We start from the raw sequence: 15,188 nt of genomic DNA on the forward strand, positions 1-15,188 counted from the left end.
GAGACTGAAGAATGCCCATGAGGTAGGAATGATGTAAGATTTTGTACTCTCATTTTGTACTTTACTTTTTTAATGGTTGCTAATGGCTTTTGTTTTTGTAATACTTTGCTTTCTTCCTTTTCCACTCTGTTCCAGATAGGGCTCATTGCAAACGTGACACACAAGACAGCAGTGAGGTACTCTGTCAGTCAGTCAGGTACTGAGGCAGAGGATGAATTGCACATCCCTAACTGTGATATATTTCCTGACATTTCTTTCTCTTCCTTTTACAGGTCAAATTCATTCTCAATAGATTAAGAACAAAAGATAAATTACAGGAAAGAGAGTAGACATAACAGTCATTTTGGGTAAAATCATCAAATGCATTTTTCTGCTTGCAGTCACAACAGTAGTTCCCAGCATCAGGTGTCCAGAGAGGCATTGCCTATGGATCTGAAAATTCCATTCTGTGATGCATTTCACCTTGGTACCTATGGGGCATCATCAAAGTAGTTCCTTTATTTTATTTCTTCAGGACAACCTGCCATATATGTTAATTTTTAGCTTCTGTGGGGAACCATACTATTCAGGTTTTTTCAATGGCTTCATGCAATACCTAGCATTGTTTTGGAATGAACAGATATTTATAGGCTCTAGGAAATTGTCTTGTAGAACTGCAAAGGAGGGGGGAACACAATTTGCAGAAGCAACTTTCACAAACACAGATTAAGAAATGGCTAAAGGTCAGCCATTCTTCCAGCCCTCCTTGCATAGAAAGGTCTGCAAAACAGATACACATAGCTTCTGTATCTACTCCTATACATGGATGCTATCAAGATCAGTAAGCAGCAACAGTGACCATGTACACATTCTTTCACAGGTTAGTGCTGTACCAAGATGAGTCTGCTGAATAAATATTTTGATCCAACTAATCTGCTCAGATGAGTTGCAACTGCCAGCAGTCATTAACATTAGTTCCTAAGGGGAACTAATGGGACTAAATGTAATCATATGAACGAAGTTTGTATTCTTAACAGGACTCATTGTATTAATAAGTGCATATATTCATCTGGGCTGATTTTTTTTTCAAAAGGAAATATGCTATGTAAAAGAGTTTCCCAGATATGAATTCTTCTAGATGATGGTGATACAGAATACAAGACACAAGTTAGTTAAAGTTACGAAAAGGGACATAGCAAAACAAAGGGGAACAAAGGTTTCTCTGTATGGTCAAAGCTGGAAACAAGAAAATGAATCAGAACAATATGTCTCTATTTCTTATGAGGCTTGGAGAAAAATTGGGTTACAGGTGGGGCTCATAAGGAAATCTTTAGAACTCCTGTGAACCAGTATGAATATTTTCATTAATGCTTGTTCTTGAAGGACCCAAGGACAGAGAGTACATGATCCATTGAAGCTCACATAAAAATATAGCAGTTAGTCTTTTTATTTTTATTTTCTTTTGTTATTGCCTGATATTAGGATACTTTGTATGGTCAGAAATTGCCAAGAATTATATAAGCTCATTGGGCAAGTAACATCTTCTTCATCCCCCAGCCAAGACCTGGACATGATAAATCCTCCATGATAACAGATTCTCACTTATCCACATTGAGGTTAGGAAGATGACTGAGTCCTCTTTGCACCATCCTCTTAACACAATTTGGGTTGGTGATGGAACAACCTAACAATTTGGATTCCATGATTCAAAAGGACTGGCCTTGAACCAAGATGATTGGAGGTAAATTGGCTGTTCAGCTTTCTGAACAAAGGCAGCTGGCTTTCCAGCCACACTTTTCCTAGAAATTGCAGGAAATCATCTCACAGTCAAGCATGGCCAGATTTGCCTGGTGGCAAATGATTTGCCTGTTGTCCTGAATCACAGAATCATAGAATATTGGAGTTGGAAAAAACCAATCATATCTCCCTTCAGTCTTCTTTTCTCTAGGCTAAACATACCCAGTTCTTTCAGTCTTTCCTCACAGGGCTCGGTTTCCAGTCTCCTGATCCACATTGTTGCCTTCCCCTGAACTTATTCTAGTATGTCAGCATCCTTTTTAAAGTGTGTGTCCTCTAGCTGAGGTCAAACTACTGCTGCATAGAGGGGGACTAATACCTTATGGGATTTTGGGACTGTACTTCTATTAATGCAACCTAAAATAGCATTTGCCTTTTTTGCAGCTCCATCACACTGTTGGCTTATGTCAGCTTGTGATCTACAACAATTCCAAGATCATTCTCACTCATAGTATTAGCGAGCCAAGTATCCACCACTTTGTAACTGTGCATTTGGTTTTCCCCTTGCCTGGGTGAAGAATTTTGCATTTATCCCTCTTTAATTGCATTCTGTTGTTTTCATCCCAGTGCTCAAGCCTATCAAGATTTTTTTTAAAAAATTATTTTTAAAAATAAGGGGAGAAGAATATAAATTATAGGCATTTGCTGATGATTTTGTTTTTATTTTGGAAGAACCCAGTAAACCTATTGAACTAATGAAAATATTAATAAACTTTGGGGAACTCGCAGGAATGAAAGTGAATTGATGGAAAACAAACATTTTAGGCAAGAATATCAGAACAGAAGAGGTTCACAAATTGACAAACACAATGGGCTTCCAAGAGGAAAAAAGAATCAAATATTTGGGAATTCAAATAACAAACAAAGCAAGTACAATGATATAAGATAATTATATGAAACTTTTTATGGAGATACAGAGAGACTTGGAAAAGTGGGATATGCTACAACTTTCATTGATGGGAAGAATAGCAGTAATTAAAATGAATGTGTTACCTAAATTGATCTTCCTTTTTCAGACAATACAAAAGTTGTTAAAGCAAACACTTCTACATGAGTTCAATAAAAAAATAATAAAATTTGTTTGGCAGGGAAAGAAACCGAGGATCAAAATAAAGGCATTACAAGACTCTAAACAAAGGGTGGGCTTTCGTCTTCCGGATTGGGAAATTTGTTATAGGGCTTGTGTATTGATATGAATTAAGAAATGAATTACTCTGGATAATGAGATGCTGCTTAAATTGGAGGGACATGATATTCACTTAGGATGGTCTGCCTTTACATGATATCAAAAAGCTAAAGAGTATAAAGTCTTCAATAAACATATGATAAGAAAATCTTTGTTATGGATTCGGATGTCACCATTAGAAACATTTACACAGTCTACCACAATGCTGAAGTACACAGATTTGATTCAGAAAGAGAGGGTGTTAAAGACGAGAGAGGAGTTAGAGGAGCAGATTTTTATTTTAGACTGGTGGACGAGATTACAATTAGACTCCAGGTATGCAAAAGATAAAATAATGGGTTTTTATGAAGAACAAATTACATTTGATAAACTACTGTTAGAGGCAAATGATAAATATTAAAAGAATGTATGAATATCTCTTCCCCTTCATGGATTGCTGCCTTATCATGGCAAAGGGGCTTGAGTAATTCAGAGAAGCTATGTGCTATGCTATGCAGGAACACCCAAGATGGACAGGTCATAGTGGAGAGTTCTGACTAAACGTGATCCACCTGGAGCAGGAACTGGCAAGCCATTCCAGTATCTTTGCCAAGAAAATTCCATGGACAGAAACAAAAGGCTAAAAGTTATGGCACTGGAAGATGAGCCCCTCAGGTTGGAAAGTATCCAACATGCTACTGAGGAAGAGCATAGGACAAGTACATGCAGCTCCAGAGCTAATGAAGTGATTGGGCCAAAGCCAAAAGAACACTCAGCTGTGGACGCGCATGGAAGTGAAAGGAAAGTCTGATGCTGCAAAGAAAAATACTGCATAGGAACCTGGAATGTAAGATCTATGAACCTTGGGAAGCTGGATGTGGTCAAAGAGGAGATGGCAAGCATAAACGTTGATATCCTGGGTATCAGTGAATTAAAATGGACGGGAATGGGTGGATTCAATTCAGAGGATTATCATATCTACTATTGTGGGCAGGAATCGCGTAGAAGGAATGGAGTAGCCCTTATAGTCAACAAAAGAGAGGGAACATCTGTAATGGGATGCAATCTACAAAGGATAGAATGATTTAGAGAGAGGCAGAAGTTCATCACTGCCAGCAGCTTCCGGGAACAACTCCAGGGAGAAGATAGAACTGGGGGATTGAAGGGAAGATAGAAATGGGGGATTGAAGGGAAGCCCAGGAGAGGTCTCCCTGAAGCAGTTGGTGAGCACCAGAAGGAAGAAGATTGAGCAGCAACCTGGTATTTCTTCCCTCTGAAAATTCACCTGAGCACAGATCAAATGCGGGAGCCATTTTGGCAGACAGCTGTGAGCAACTCCACCACCACCTGTTGCGGGCACGCTGGAACTTCTATTCTCTCAGGCCTCCAGGAGGTGCTCACTCTTCTTCTCAAAGTTGCTGCCACCAGGTATTGTTGTTTCAATACCAATTATTCACTGAGACATATGTTTCTTTGAAACTTAAACTTGTTTATTTGATTAATAATAAGTAATAGGTAAATCACAAGTTGCTAATCAATCTCTCTCACTCACTGAACTTACTAATACACAGAACCCTACTCTCACTGACTCCTTAACTCACAGAACCTCTCTACTCACCATTCCCTCTCATACTCCATACACCCCCTTTATATACAAGCCCCTCCCCCTTTAGCATCACCTTCCATTCACTTATTGGCTCCTCTTCCACTGCTCAGCTGTGACGGACAGGTGAGGGCAGGGCTAAAAGCTACACCACCCTCCAAGGAGAGGAGAACAAGCAATACGGCGTTGAAAATATATAAGAACAAATTAAGTTGAAGCCTTTGATTTATGAACAACCCCATTAAGCTGAAAAAGAAATTAGAGTGAAAATACTTGCCTGAAAGAAGACAAGGAGTGGCAAGTTTTGCTTGCCAGCCTGCTTCTTCAAAAACAAAAGTGATTCTTATAAAGTAGGCTGGTTCAAGGCCAAAACAGAGACAGTGAGATGGAAAAATCTTTTGTTTCTGGAAAAAATCCCAGAGTTAAATACCACTAAACAGGCTTTAAGAGACTGAAATTTTGTGAATGCTGTTTAGCCTGGACCTTTCTCCTTAGACCAGGGGTCAGGGAACTTTTTTACCTTTTACCCTGCAAAAAATTTATATACGCCGACTGTGACGGTAGCAATGATGTCATCTGCCTGTCATTGCTGTGGCTAGAATTCATCTGCCTATAGCATGACGGGAGGTGGGACTTCAGAGGGTGGAGCCATGGTATTTAAGGGGGGAGTGAATGAGGTGTGAGTCAGATAGGGTCTAAGATAGGATTTAGATAGGGACTTGGTTAGGGTCTGGTTAGGGACTTAGGGAGGGCTTATACCCGTTGTGTAGTACTGTGCTATATTTTGAGAGAAGGTCTGAAAGAGAGTGTGTGTGTGATACTTTATATTGATTGCCTTATTATTTCATTGATACAGTGATTTACCATTTCTTCTGTTATTCTAAATAAACACAAGCTTTTATTTTAAAAGTCATTTATTTGCCTGAAGAGTCTCAGATGAAGGAATGGTTGGTGGCAGCGTGAACAAAGTGTTTGTATGTAAGAGTGACGTGACACCTCCTTTGTGACATGAGAGGAGGCCGTCACAATAAAACTGGTGTCCAGCGGTTGGGATACGAGTTGTCCAGTAAAGCCTTGGCCAAAGTGACCAGAGCAAAAGGATTTCAGTTAGGGTCACCTGGAGTGTAAAGCGTGGGTAACTCTCTAGCATTTGACTCAAGGGGAGCAAATTTAGTGGAGAGGCGCTTAAGCTTCAGAGTGGAAGAACTGATATATGAGCTCTGTGGTGTCCATTTTGTGAGGGAGAGTGGCCCAAAAGCAGAGGCTGTGGTGGTTTGGTCAGCGTGTCCAGACTTAGGAAAACTCTGTGGGGACACAGACCAAGGGCACAAAGCTGAGGGATCTCCATTGTAAACAGCAGAACCTAAGTGTGTGGGTAGAGCTGTAATAAAATTTAAAGTTGTGCCAAAGGCAGAAATATAAAGTATCCTTAGTTGGCAAGGGGCCAAGTGTAAGGGACAGAAGACGCCAAAGAAGTGGAGTTACAGTTACCAGCTCACAGCTAGGCCAGCTGGTGTACTCTGCAACTAAATATCAGACCTTAGCACAGAAAGGAAAAAAAGTGATCTAAAGAGAGGCTTGGAAATAAAACAGAGCCTTTTTTGTGAAAAATATGCCCTTACCTCGCAATAAATATCTGAGATTGAGCTGAGAGCTGCACAGATGGCAGCCAGTTCTGAGGAGGAATTTAATGGTAAAGAGAAAAGATTTTCCTCAGCGCAAGAGGAAGAGTCCTCTACTGAACATTTATTAGACCTAAGAAAATTTGAGCTGGCAAAAGCACATGAATTCAGAATGAGGCAATTAGAGGTAGAGAGAGAAAAATTGCCATAGAGAAAGAGGCTAACACGGGTTCGAAAACACACGTGTAAGCTTGGACAGAGAGCAATCAGGAGTTTGCACATGCTAAAATGGGCTGAATGAGTCCAAATTCAGCTAGCCTTGATACAACACTCCTTCTCGCAGGTCTGCTCACATAAGAACACCCTGGTACTCTCAGATATTATTGTGAAAAGGTCAAGTGGGCTTTGTAGTCCTTAGACTTAACTTGCACCACTGACAGGACTCTAAGTAAGCTAGGCCGAGGCAGCGCTCTCAGATGACCCTATGGCAAGTGTACTGTTCAGAAAACCAAATGAGTTTTATAATCTTTATTTTATTAAAGAAAAAGCATGTTACTAGGTATCAAAGCCAAATTAAACCAAAACAAATAAACTAGCATTGTGCTGTTTAGTTACACAGATGTAGCGAGGCAAAGAAAACATGAAAAATATAAAAGAGTTCAAAAACTTTACAAAAACACAAAAAGCCATTAAAAAGAATAAAAACAGTTCCACTCCAGTAATTCATTAGTAAAAACAAAATAATCCAAATAGGTTATAAAAAGGCTATAGTCCTCAGTGATCCTATAGAATAAAAACCCCTAAACAAAAGTAAAAATCCATTATATGTCCCATAGTCCTTAGAAAAGAAAAATCCAGTAAATATACCATAGTCCTTACAAAATTACAAGAGCATAGTCCATATGGAGTATTCCAAGAAAAGAAGTCCATAAAGAATATTCCATAGAACAGTCCATAGAAAATAGTCCATGCATAGTCCTTAGGAAAAATCCCATAAGTCCAAAAGTAATCCAGCAAAGCATAGGAACCAGTCCATGTAGGTAGGCCACCAGTCCGTCTCGAAAGACATTAGGGTGAGTCCCAAATGGCTGAAGAGTAGGTCACGAATGACTGAAAGGTCGGTCTTGGAAAGACAATGTCCATAGGCAAAAAGTTCCTTTTTCAAGAGTAACTGGCAAGGGCTCATTGCACCTTCCCACGATGTCATCCAATCAGAGTTCGTTACTAGGCCAACAGTCCTGTTGCATCACATGACTTCTTTCCCATACCACACCAGATGTTATTTGGGTTTTCTGTGGTTTATCAAAGAGTCACAACAATTCCCATCTATTAATCACACCGAGTCCTTTCTCAGGCTTTCAGAATAACATTCTCTCTGCTCGCCTAGAAAACAACTTGTCAGCATAGCAAAGATACTTTATACAAAGAAACAAGATGGAACCTCTCTGGCTCATTTCTTAATTACAAAACCCATATGCCTTAAAAGATTTTAACTCAAAAACCCATCTCATCACAAGCCCCCGGAAGATTAACAAAATTCTCAAACAATTTAAATTTTAATTTTGATAACTGAATAAGATGAGATGTCATAATTAAGCATTAACAAAATAGAGAAAGATATTAACTTGAACATAAAGTAATACATTTCAAATATGATTCTAAAATAGCAAAACAATTGATACATGAGAACTATTATAATTACAGTATTTACCATACATAAGAGAAATTTGCGTTAGACACTTCTACTAGTCTGAAAAACAGAAGAACAAACATGTTAGTATACTTAATCAAATACATCACTCTGCATATGCTGAGATAATACTCTAGTCATCAAACAGTAAAATAATGAAACCAGGGTTAACATCATAATAACTTGTCAAACCAATATACTGATATGAAGTAATAATGGATAAAACACTCTATGTATGCTCAGGAACATTGTCATACAGAATACCAAGAAAATTAAACATCAGAGCTTTATCAATTCTAGACATTTTCTCCCCTTGCATCTGCACTAAACATTCTCGATAAACAGTGGGCAATCAAGGCCTCCTTTCCAGGTAGATGTTCAACATCAAAATTATATTTTTGCAATTTGAAATACCACTGCATTAATCTTGGGCTTCGATGTCTCTGCTGAGGGCTGCATTAATCTTGGGCTTCGATGTCTCTTGATGAGATGGGTTTTTGAGTTAAAATCTTTTAAGGCATATGGGTTTTGTAATTAAGAAATGAGCCAGAGAGGTTCCGTTTTGTTTCTTTGTATAAAGTATCTTTGCTATGCTGACAAGTTGTTTTCTAGGCAAGCAGAGAGAATGTTATTCTGAGAGCCTGAGAAAGGACTCTGTGTGATTAGATAGATGGGAATTGTTGTGACTCTTTGAGAAACCACCGTAACCCAAATAACATCTGGTGTGTAAGAGAAAGAAGTCATGTGGTACAACAGGACTGTTTGCCTAGTAACGAACTCTGATTGGATGACATCGTGGGAAGGTGCGATGAGCCCTTGCCAGTTACTCTTGAAAAAGGAACTTTTTGCCTATGGACATGGTCTTTCCAAAACCGACCTTTCAGTGATTCGTGACCTACTCTTCAGCCATTTGGGGACTCACCCTAATGTCTTTCGAGACAGGCTGGTGGCCAACCTACATGGACTGGTTCCTATGCTTTGCTGGATTACTTTTGGACTTATGGGATTTTTCCTAAGGACTGTGCATGGACTATTTTCTATGGACTGTTCTATGGAATATTCTTTATGGACTTCTTTTCTTGGAATACTCCATATGGACTATGCTCTTGTAATGTTGTAAGGACTATGGTATATTTACTGGATTTTTCTTTTCTAAGGACTATGGGACATATAATGGATTTTTACTTTTGTTTAGGGGTTTTTATTCTATAGGATCACTGAGGACTATAGCCTTTTTATAACCTACTTGGATTATTTTGTTTTTACTAATGATTTCCTGGACTGAAACTGTTTTTATTCTTTTTAATGGCTTTTTGTGTTTTTTGTAAGGTTTTTGAATACTTTCCTATTTTTCATGTTTTCTTTGCCTCACTACATCTGTGTAACTAAACAGCACAATGCTAGTTTATTTGTTTTGGTTTAATTCGGCTTTGATACCTAGTAACATGCTTTTTCTTTAATAAAATAAAGATTATAAAACTCATTTGGTTTCCTGAACAGTACACTTGTCATAGGGTCATCTGAGAGTGCTGCCTCGGCCTAGCTTACTTAGAGTCCTGCCAGTGGTGCAAGTTAAGTCTAAGGACTACAAAGCCCACTTGACCTTTTCACAATAATATCTGAGAGTACCAGGGTGTTCTTATGTGGGCAGACCTGCGAGAAGGAGTGTTGTATCAAGGCTAGCTGAGATTAGACTCATTCAGCCCATTTTAGCATGTGCAAACTCCTGATTGCTCTCTGTCCAAGCTTACACGTGTGTTTTCGAACCCGTGTTTGCGACATGGTGGCAGCGGTGGGATGGACCACGTGCTGGGTTTTGTAGTACCTCAGGATGACCAATCTTTGTTCTATCTAACAGCTTGAGTGACTCTGATCCACAAGCTAAGTTTTGATTGCAGTGGGACACTGAGGCTTCAAGGAGCTAAGTGCTTCTCTAGGTGTGAACAGTAGTTTCCTAGGAAACGCTGTTTGCCAGCAGTTAGATCTAAAGGCTGTGGTGAGAGGTGTTAAATCTTCAGGCTGTGGTAATGTGTGTTAGAATCTGGGGTGCTCTTTTAAGAAAGAGATTCCCAGTGGGACAAGCAAACTGTTAGGAAACAATTGGATTTAATCAGTAGGCATGTGCAGGTTGTTACAACGTTGTAGTGAAGAAATTCCAAGATGCATGTCCTTTATTTTTAGAGTGCTTGCACTCTGTAATAGCACCCAAGTTGAGCAGGTCATTTCACAATCTTAGGATTGCATAAATGACTCTGGCTACTTTGTCCTGGTTACCTTGTTCAGCTTGTTTTGGCCTAAGTGTACTCCTATAATCTTAGGATTTGCCGGAGTACCTAGCTGCATCTGGCTTGGCCTAGAGTCATGCCCTATGACCTTAGGATATCTATCTGCACCCAACTCAGTCATTGATCATCTCTGTAACTTTAGGGTTCACAGAGTGATCACAGTTTTTCTTTTCTCTTCCTTTTGGATTTTTCAGTATTTTGGTTTGGCAGCTGTCTGTCCTCTCACAGATCTTAGGGTCACAGAGTGACAGCAGTTGGTCAAAGGTGCAGAGGAGATTTTTAAATTTTTTCTCTCTTTTTTTGGAGTTTTGTTTGTTTTATCGCTGACCTAGCCTAGGCTAGATTGCCAGCAGAAGATGGGGGAGCAAAAACAGTCGGCAACTGTGGACAGAATCTTGGAAGTGGCTACGGGATTTTTCGAGCAAGCCAAGCAGAAAATTAGGGAAAGAGATTCCCTTATAGAAAATCTGTACCATGAAAACATCCTTTTAAAACGTTTTCTTAGCACAGAACCTGGCTTGATGCAAAAGTTTTTCTAAGCTCAGCAGGGTTCCTTTGGGGATTACTGCAACGAGACGCTCCAAACAATTGGGAGCGATCCTGAGATGCAAGATGCTTGTGTGGAAAGAGTTAACGGGGCCCAGTGGAATTCTAATGAGCATTCCAGAGAAGACAGCGATTCATCGCCCGTTCAAACAGAGGATTCACCGCCCGTCCAAACAGAGGATTCACAGGCCCTGGAGCCACGCGCAGAGAAAGGAATGCAGGAGAAAGTTCGCCGAGAAGCTGTTTCTTTGAGGGAATTAGCATCGGACGACGCAAGGGAAAACTGCAGTGCTCCAGAGAATTTCAGTGCATTGGGATTCAGCTCAGCACCAACCTCAGCTCTTTTCCAGAGCACAGGACAGGTGAGAAGTTCTGAAATAATTCGGGATGAGTCTATGGGTTTGCCAGAAGAAGGAGAGCAAGGGATTTTCCAAAGCAATAAAGCAATTGCTGGGACTGAGAGGCCTCACATCAGCTTAGAAGCAACAGTAGTTCATGGGGGAGTGAAATACCGAGATGATGAAATAGAGACTCAGCTTAATTCTTTGCTAGGACTTGTGTCAGCAGATTTTGATGCATGTCAGATCTCAAATAACCCTCCTTCTCTTAGCCCAGAGGGAACAGCGAAATCAGACACTGGAGGTTTGGCAGGGACCCCATGTACTTCATGGCAGTTGGGGAGTAATGAGTGTTACCAAGGGGGTGGCCTACTTAGCGTACCGGAGCAGTCTGTTGAGAAAGCTGGAGGAGTGAAGGTTTTCTCAGAGTCTTTGCCAAGTGCCATAGGAGGTGATAGTGGAGTGGTTTTGCAGCATGGACTTTCACATTGTTTCAGTAGTACAAGTGAATATGGAACTGATCCTGTAAACTTGCTTAAAGATACAAGGCTGCATTTGAACCTGTCAGATTGTGAGACTGTTTCTAACACAACCAATGTAGGGGGAAGCGCTAACTTTTTGGGATTACAAAGTACTGATGTTTCTCCAAAGACTGAAATCATATCTGGAAACTTTGGCCCAGTACCACAGTTAATCTTCTCAGAAAGATCTTTAGAAAGAAAGGCAGAGGTTTGGGACCATACTTATTTTCAACAGCCTATTTTCCAAGGAAGTGGTGAGAATGCTGATACTGTTTCTGAGGCCATGCAGAGTACTCCCGAGGGAACTTTGATGCAACAGTGGCCTCTTGAGACCAAACCTGATAGCACAGTTAATTCAGAAAGAACACCAGCAATTCGGGTTTACAAGTGCATTGCATTTCTTGACCCAGAGATTCCTGACATTACACCTGTGGTAACAGAGGTAGACCAAGAGAATAATGAGCAAGGTGGAGGAAGTGATGAGGAGGTAGATACTGGAATTGAAGGCATTGATCAATTGAGCCCAGAACAGGTATTGGAGTCTGTGTTAGCTAATCACCAAAACGTTTTCTCTAATTCACCTGGAGAGTATAATGTGGTGAAACATTCCATTACAGTCAATGATGGTTTGACAGCTGTATTCAATACTATTTCAATTTGTCAAGGCGAACAGGATGCTAATCCTAAAGTGGAATTGGATTTTAGCCAGTTAAATAAGTTCCCGGAGACTGAAACAATCCCTACAATCAATGTTGACACGTCATTTGAAATTGTTGCAAACGCTGAATATATTTCTGTGATTGGAATAAAAGGAGGGCTTTATCAGATTTTAATTAAAGAGGAACATCGCCCTTATACATCATTTACTTGCCCTCAGGGAATTTACCAACTCAGAAAACTAGCACCTGGAATGAAAAATACCTATGTTACTTTTCAGAAATTGGTTGATGAATTGTTTGGTGATTTATATTATGTGATTGGCTATGTAGGCAACCTTGTAATTTACAGCCCTGATCCAATTCAAGCAGACCAAAATGCTTTGACATTCTTAGAGAAGCACAGACATCGAAGCCCAAGATTAATGCAGTGGTATTTCAGATTGCAAAAATATGATTTTGATGTTGAACATCTACCTAGAAAGGAGGCCTTGATTGCCCATTGTTTATCGAGAATGTTTAGTGCAGATGCAAGGGGAGAAAATGGCTAGAATTGTTAAAGCTCTGATGTTTAATTTTCTTGGTATTCTGTATGACAATGTTCCTGAGCATACATAGAGTGTTTTATCCATTATTACTTCATATCAGTATATTGGTTTGTCAAGTTATTATGATGTTAACCCTAGTTTCACTATTTTACTGTTTGATGACTAGAGTATTATCTGAGCATATGCAGAGTGATGTATTTGATTAAGTATACTAACATGTTTGTTCTTCTGTTTTTCAGACTAGTAGAAGTGTCTAAGGCCAATTTCTCTCATGTATGGTAAATACTGTAATTATAATAGTTCTCATGTATCAATTGTTTTGCTATTTTAGAATCATATTTGAAATGTATTACTTTATGCTCATGTTAATATCTTTCTCTATTTTGTTACTGCTTAATTATGACATCTCATCTTATTCAGTTATCAAAATTAAAACTTAAATTGTTTGGGAATTTTGTTAATCTTCCGGGGGCTTGTGATGAGATGGGTTTTTGAGTTAAAATCTTTTAAGGCATATGGGTTTTGTAATTAAGAAATGAGCCAGAGAGGTTCCGTTTTGTTTCTTTGTATAAAGTATCTTTGCTATGCTGACAAGTTGTTTTCTAGGCAAGCAGAGAGAATGTTATTCTGAGAGCCTGAGAAAGGACTCTGTGTGATTAAATAGATGGGAATTGTTGTGACTCTTTGATAAACCACAGTAAACCCAAATAACATCTGGTGCGTATGAGAAAGAAGTCATGTGGTGCAACAGGACTGTTTGCCTAGTAACGAACTCTGATTGGATGACATCGTGGGAAGGTGCATTAAGCCCTTGCCAGTTACTCTTGAAAAAGGAACTTTTTGCCTATGGACATGGTCTTTCCAAGACCGACCTTTCAGTGATTCGTGACCTACTCTTCAGCCATTTGGGGACTCACCCTAATGTCTTTCGAGACAGGCTGGTGGCCAACCTACATGGACTGGTTCCTATGCTTTGCTGGATTACTTTTGGACTTATGGGATTTTTCCTAAGGACTGTGCATGGACTATTTTCTATGGACTGTTCTATGGAATATTCTTTATGGACTTCTTTTCTTGGAATACTCCATATGGACTATGCTCTTGTAATGTTGTAAGGACTATGGTATATTTACTGGATTTTTCTTTACTAAGGACTATGGGACATATAATGGATTTTTACTTTTGTTTAGGGGTTTTTATTCTATAGGATCACTGAGGACTATAGCCTTTTTATAACCTACTTGGATTATTTTGTTTTTACTAATGATTTCCTGGACTGAAACTGTTTTTATTCTTTTTAATGGCTTTTTGTGTTTTTTGTAAGGTTTTTGAATACTTTTCTATTTTTCATGTTTTCTTTGCCTCACTACATCTTTGTAACTAAACAGCACAATGCTAGTTTATTTGTTTTGGTTTAATTCGGCTTTGATACTTAGTAACATGCTTTTTCTTTAATAAAATAAAGATTATAAAACTCATTTGGTTTCCTGAACAGTACACTTGTCATAGGGTCATCTGAGAGTGCTGCCTCGGCCTAGCTTACTTAGAGTCCTGTCAGTGGTGCAAGTTAAGTCTAAGGACTACAAAGCCCACTTGACCTTTTCACAATAATATCTGAGAGTACCAGGGTGTTCTTATGTGGGCAGACCTGTGAGAAGGAGTGTTGTATCATGGCTAGCTGAGTCTGGACTCACTCAGCCCATTTTATCATGTGCAAATTCCTGATTGCTCTCTGTCCAGGCTTACACATGTGTTTTCGAACCCATGTTAGCTGACATGGTGGCAGCTGCGCGATGGACCACGTGCTGGGTTTTGTAGTACCTCAGGATGACCAATCTTTGTTCTATCTAGCAGCTTGAGTGACTCTGATCCACAAGCTAAGTTTTGATTGCAGTGGGACACTGAGGCTTCAAGGCGCTAAGTGCTTCTCTAGGTGTGAACAGTAGTTTCCTAGGAAACGCTGTTTGCCAGCAGTTAGATCTAAAGGCTGTGGTGAGAGGTGTTAAATCTTCAGGCTGTGGTAATGTGTGTTAGAATCTGGGGTGCTCTTTTAAGAAAGAGATTCCCAGTGGGACAAGCAAACTGTTAGGAAACAATTGGATTTAATCAGTAGGCATGTGCAGGTTGTTACAACGTTGTAGTGAAGTAATTCTAAGATGCATGTCCTTTATTTTTGGAGTGCTTTCAGGTCATGCCCAGGATTTTAGGATCTGTTAGGGATGACCCTGCCTCTGTAATAGCATCCAAGTTGAGCAGGTCATTTCACAATCTTAGGATTGCATAAATGACTCTGGCTACTTTGTTCTGGGACTTGCATTCAGCTTGTTTTGGCCTAAGCGTACTCCTATAATCTTAGGATTTGCCGGATCACCTGGCCCTGTTTCTATCCAGCTTAGCTCTGGGTCTCCCACTACGATCTTAGGATCTGTCAGGAGTAC

The 15,188-nt window shown here is 39.6% G+C and overlaps 1 long non-coding RNA gene across 1 annotated transcript in view; it reads right to left on the bottom strand.

The window, feature by feature from the left end:
• LOC140707478 (uncharacterized) overlaps positions 1 to 15,188 on the bottom strand; it is a 107,172-nt gene that overhangs the window by 63,923 nt on the left and 28,061 nt on the right. The gene's annotated exons all lie outside the window — the stretch shown is intronic.

The sequence above is a fragment of the Pogona vitticeps genome, chromosome 5, assembly GCF_051106095.1.
Source record: "Pogona vitticeps strain Pit_001003342236 chromosome 5, PviZW2.1, whole genome shotgun sequence".
Classification (NCBI taxonomy): domain Eukaryota; kingdom Metazoa; phylum Chordata; class Lepidosauria; order Squamata; family Agamidae; genus Pogona; species Pogona vitticeps.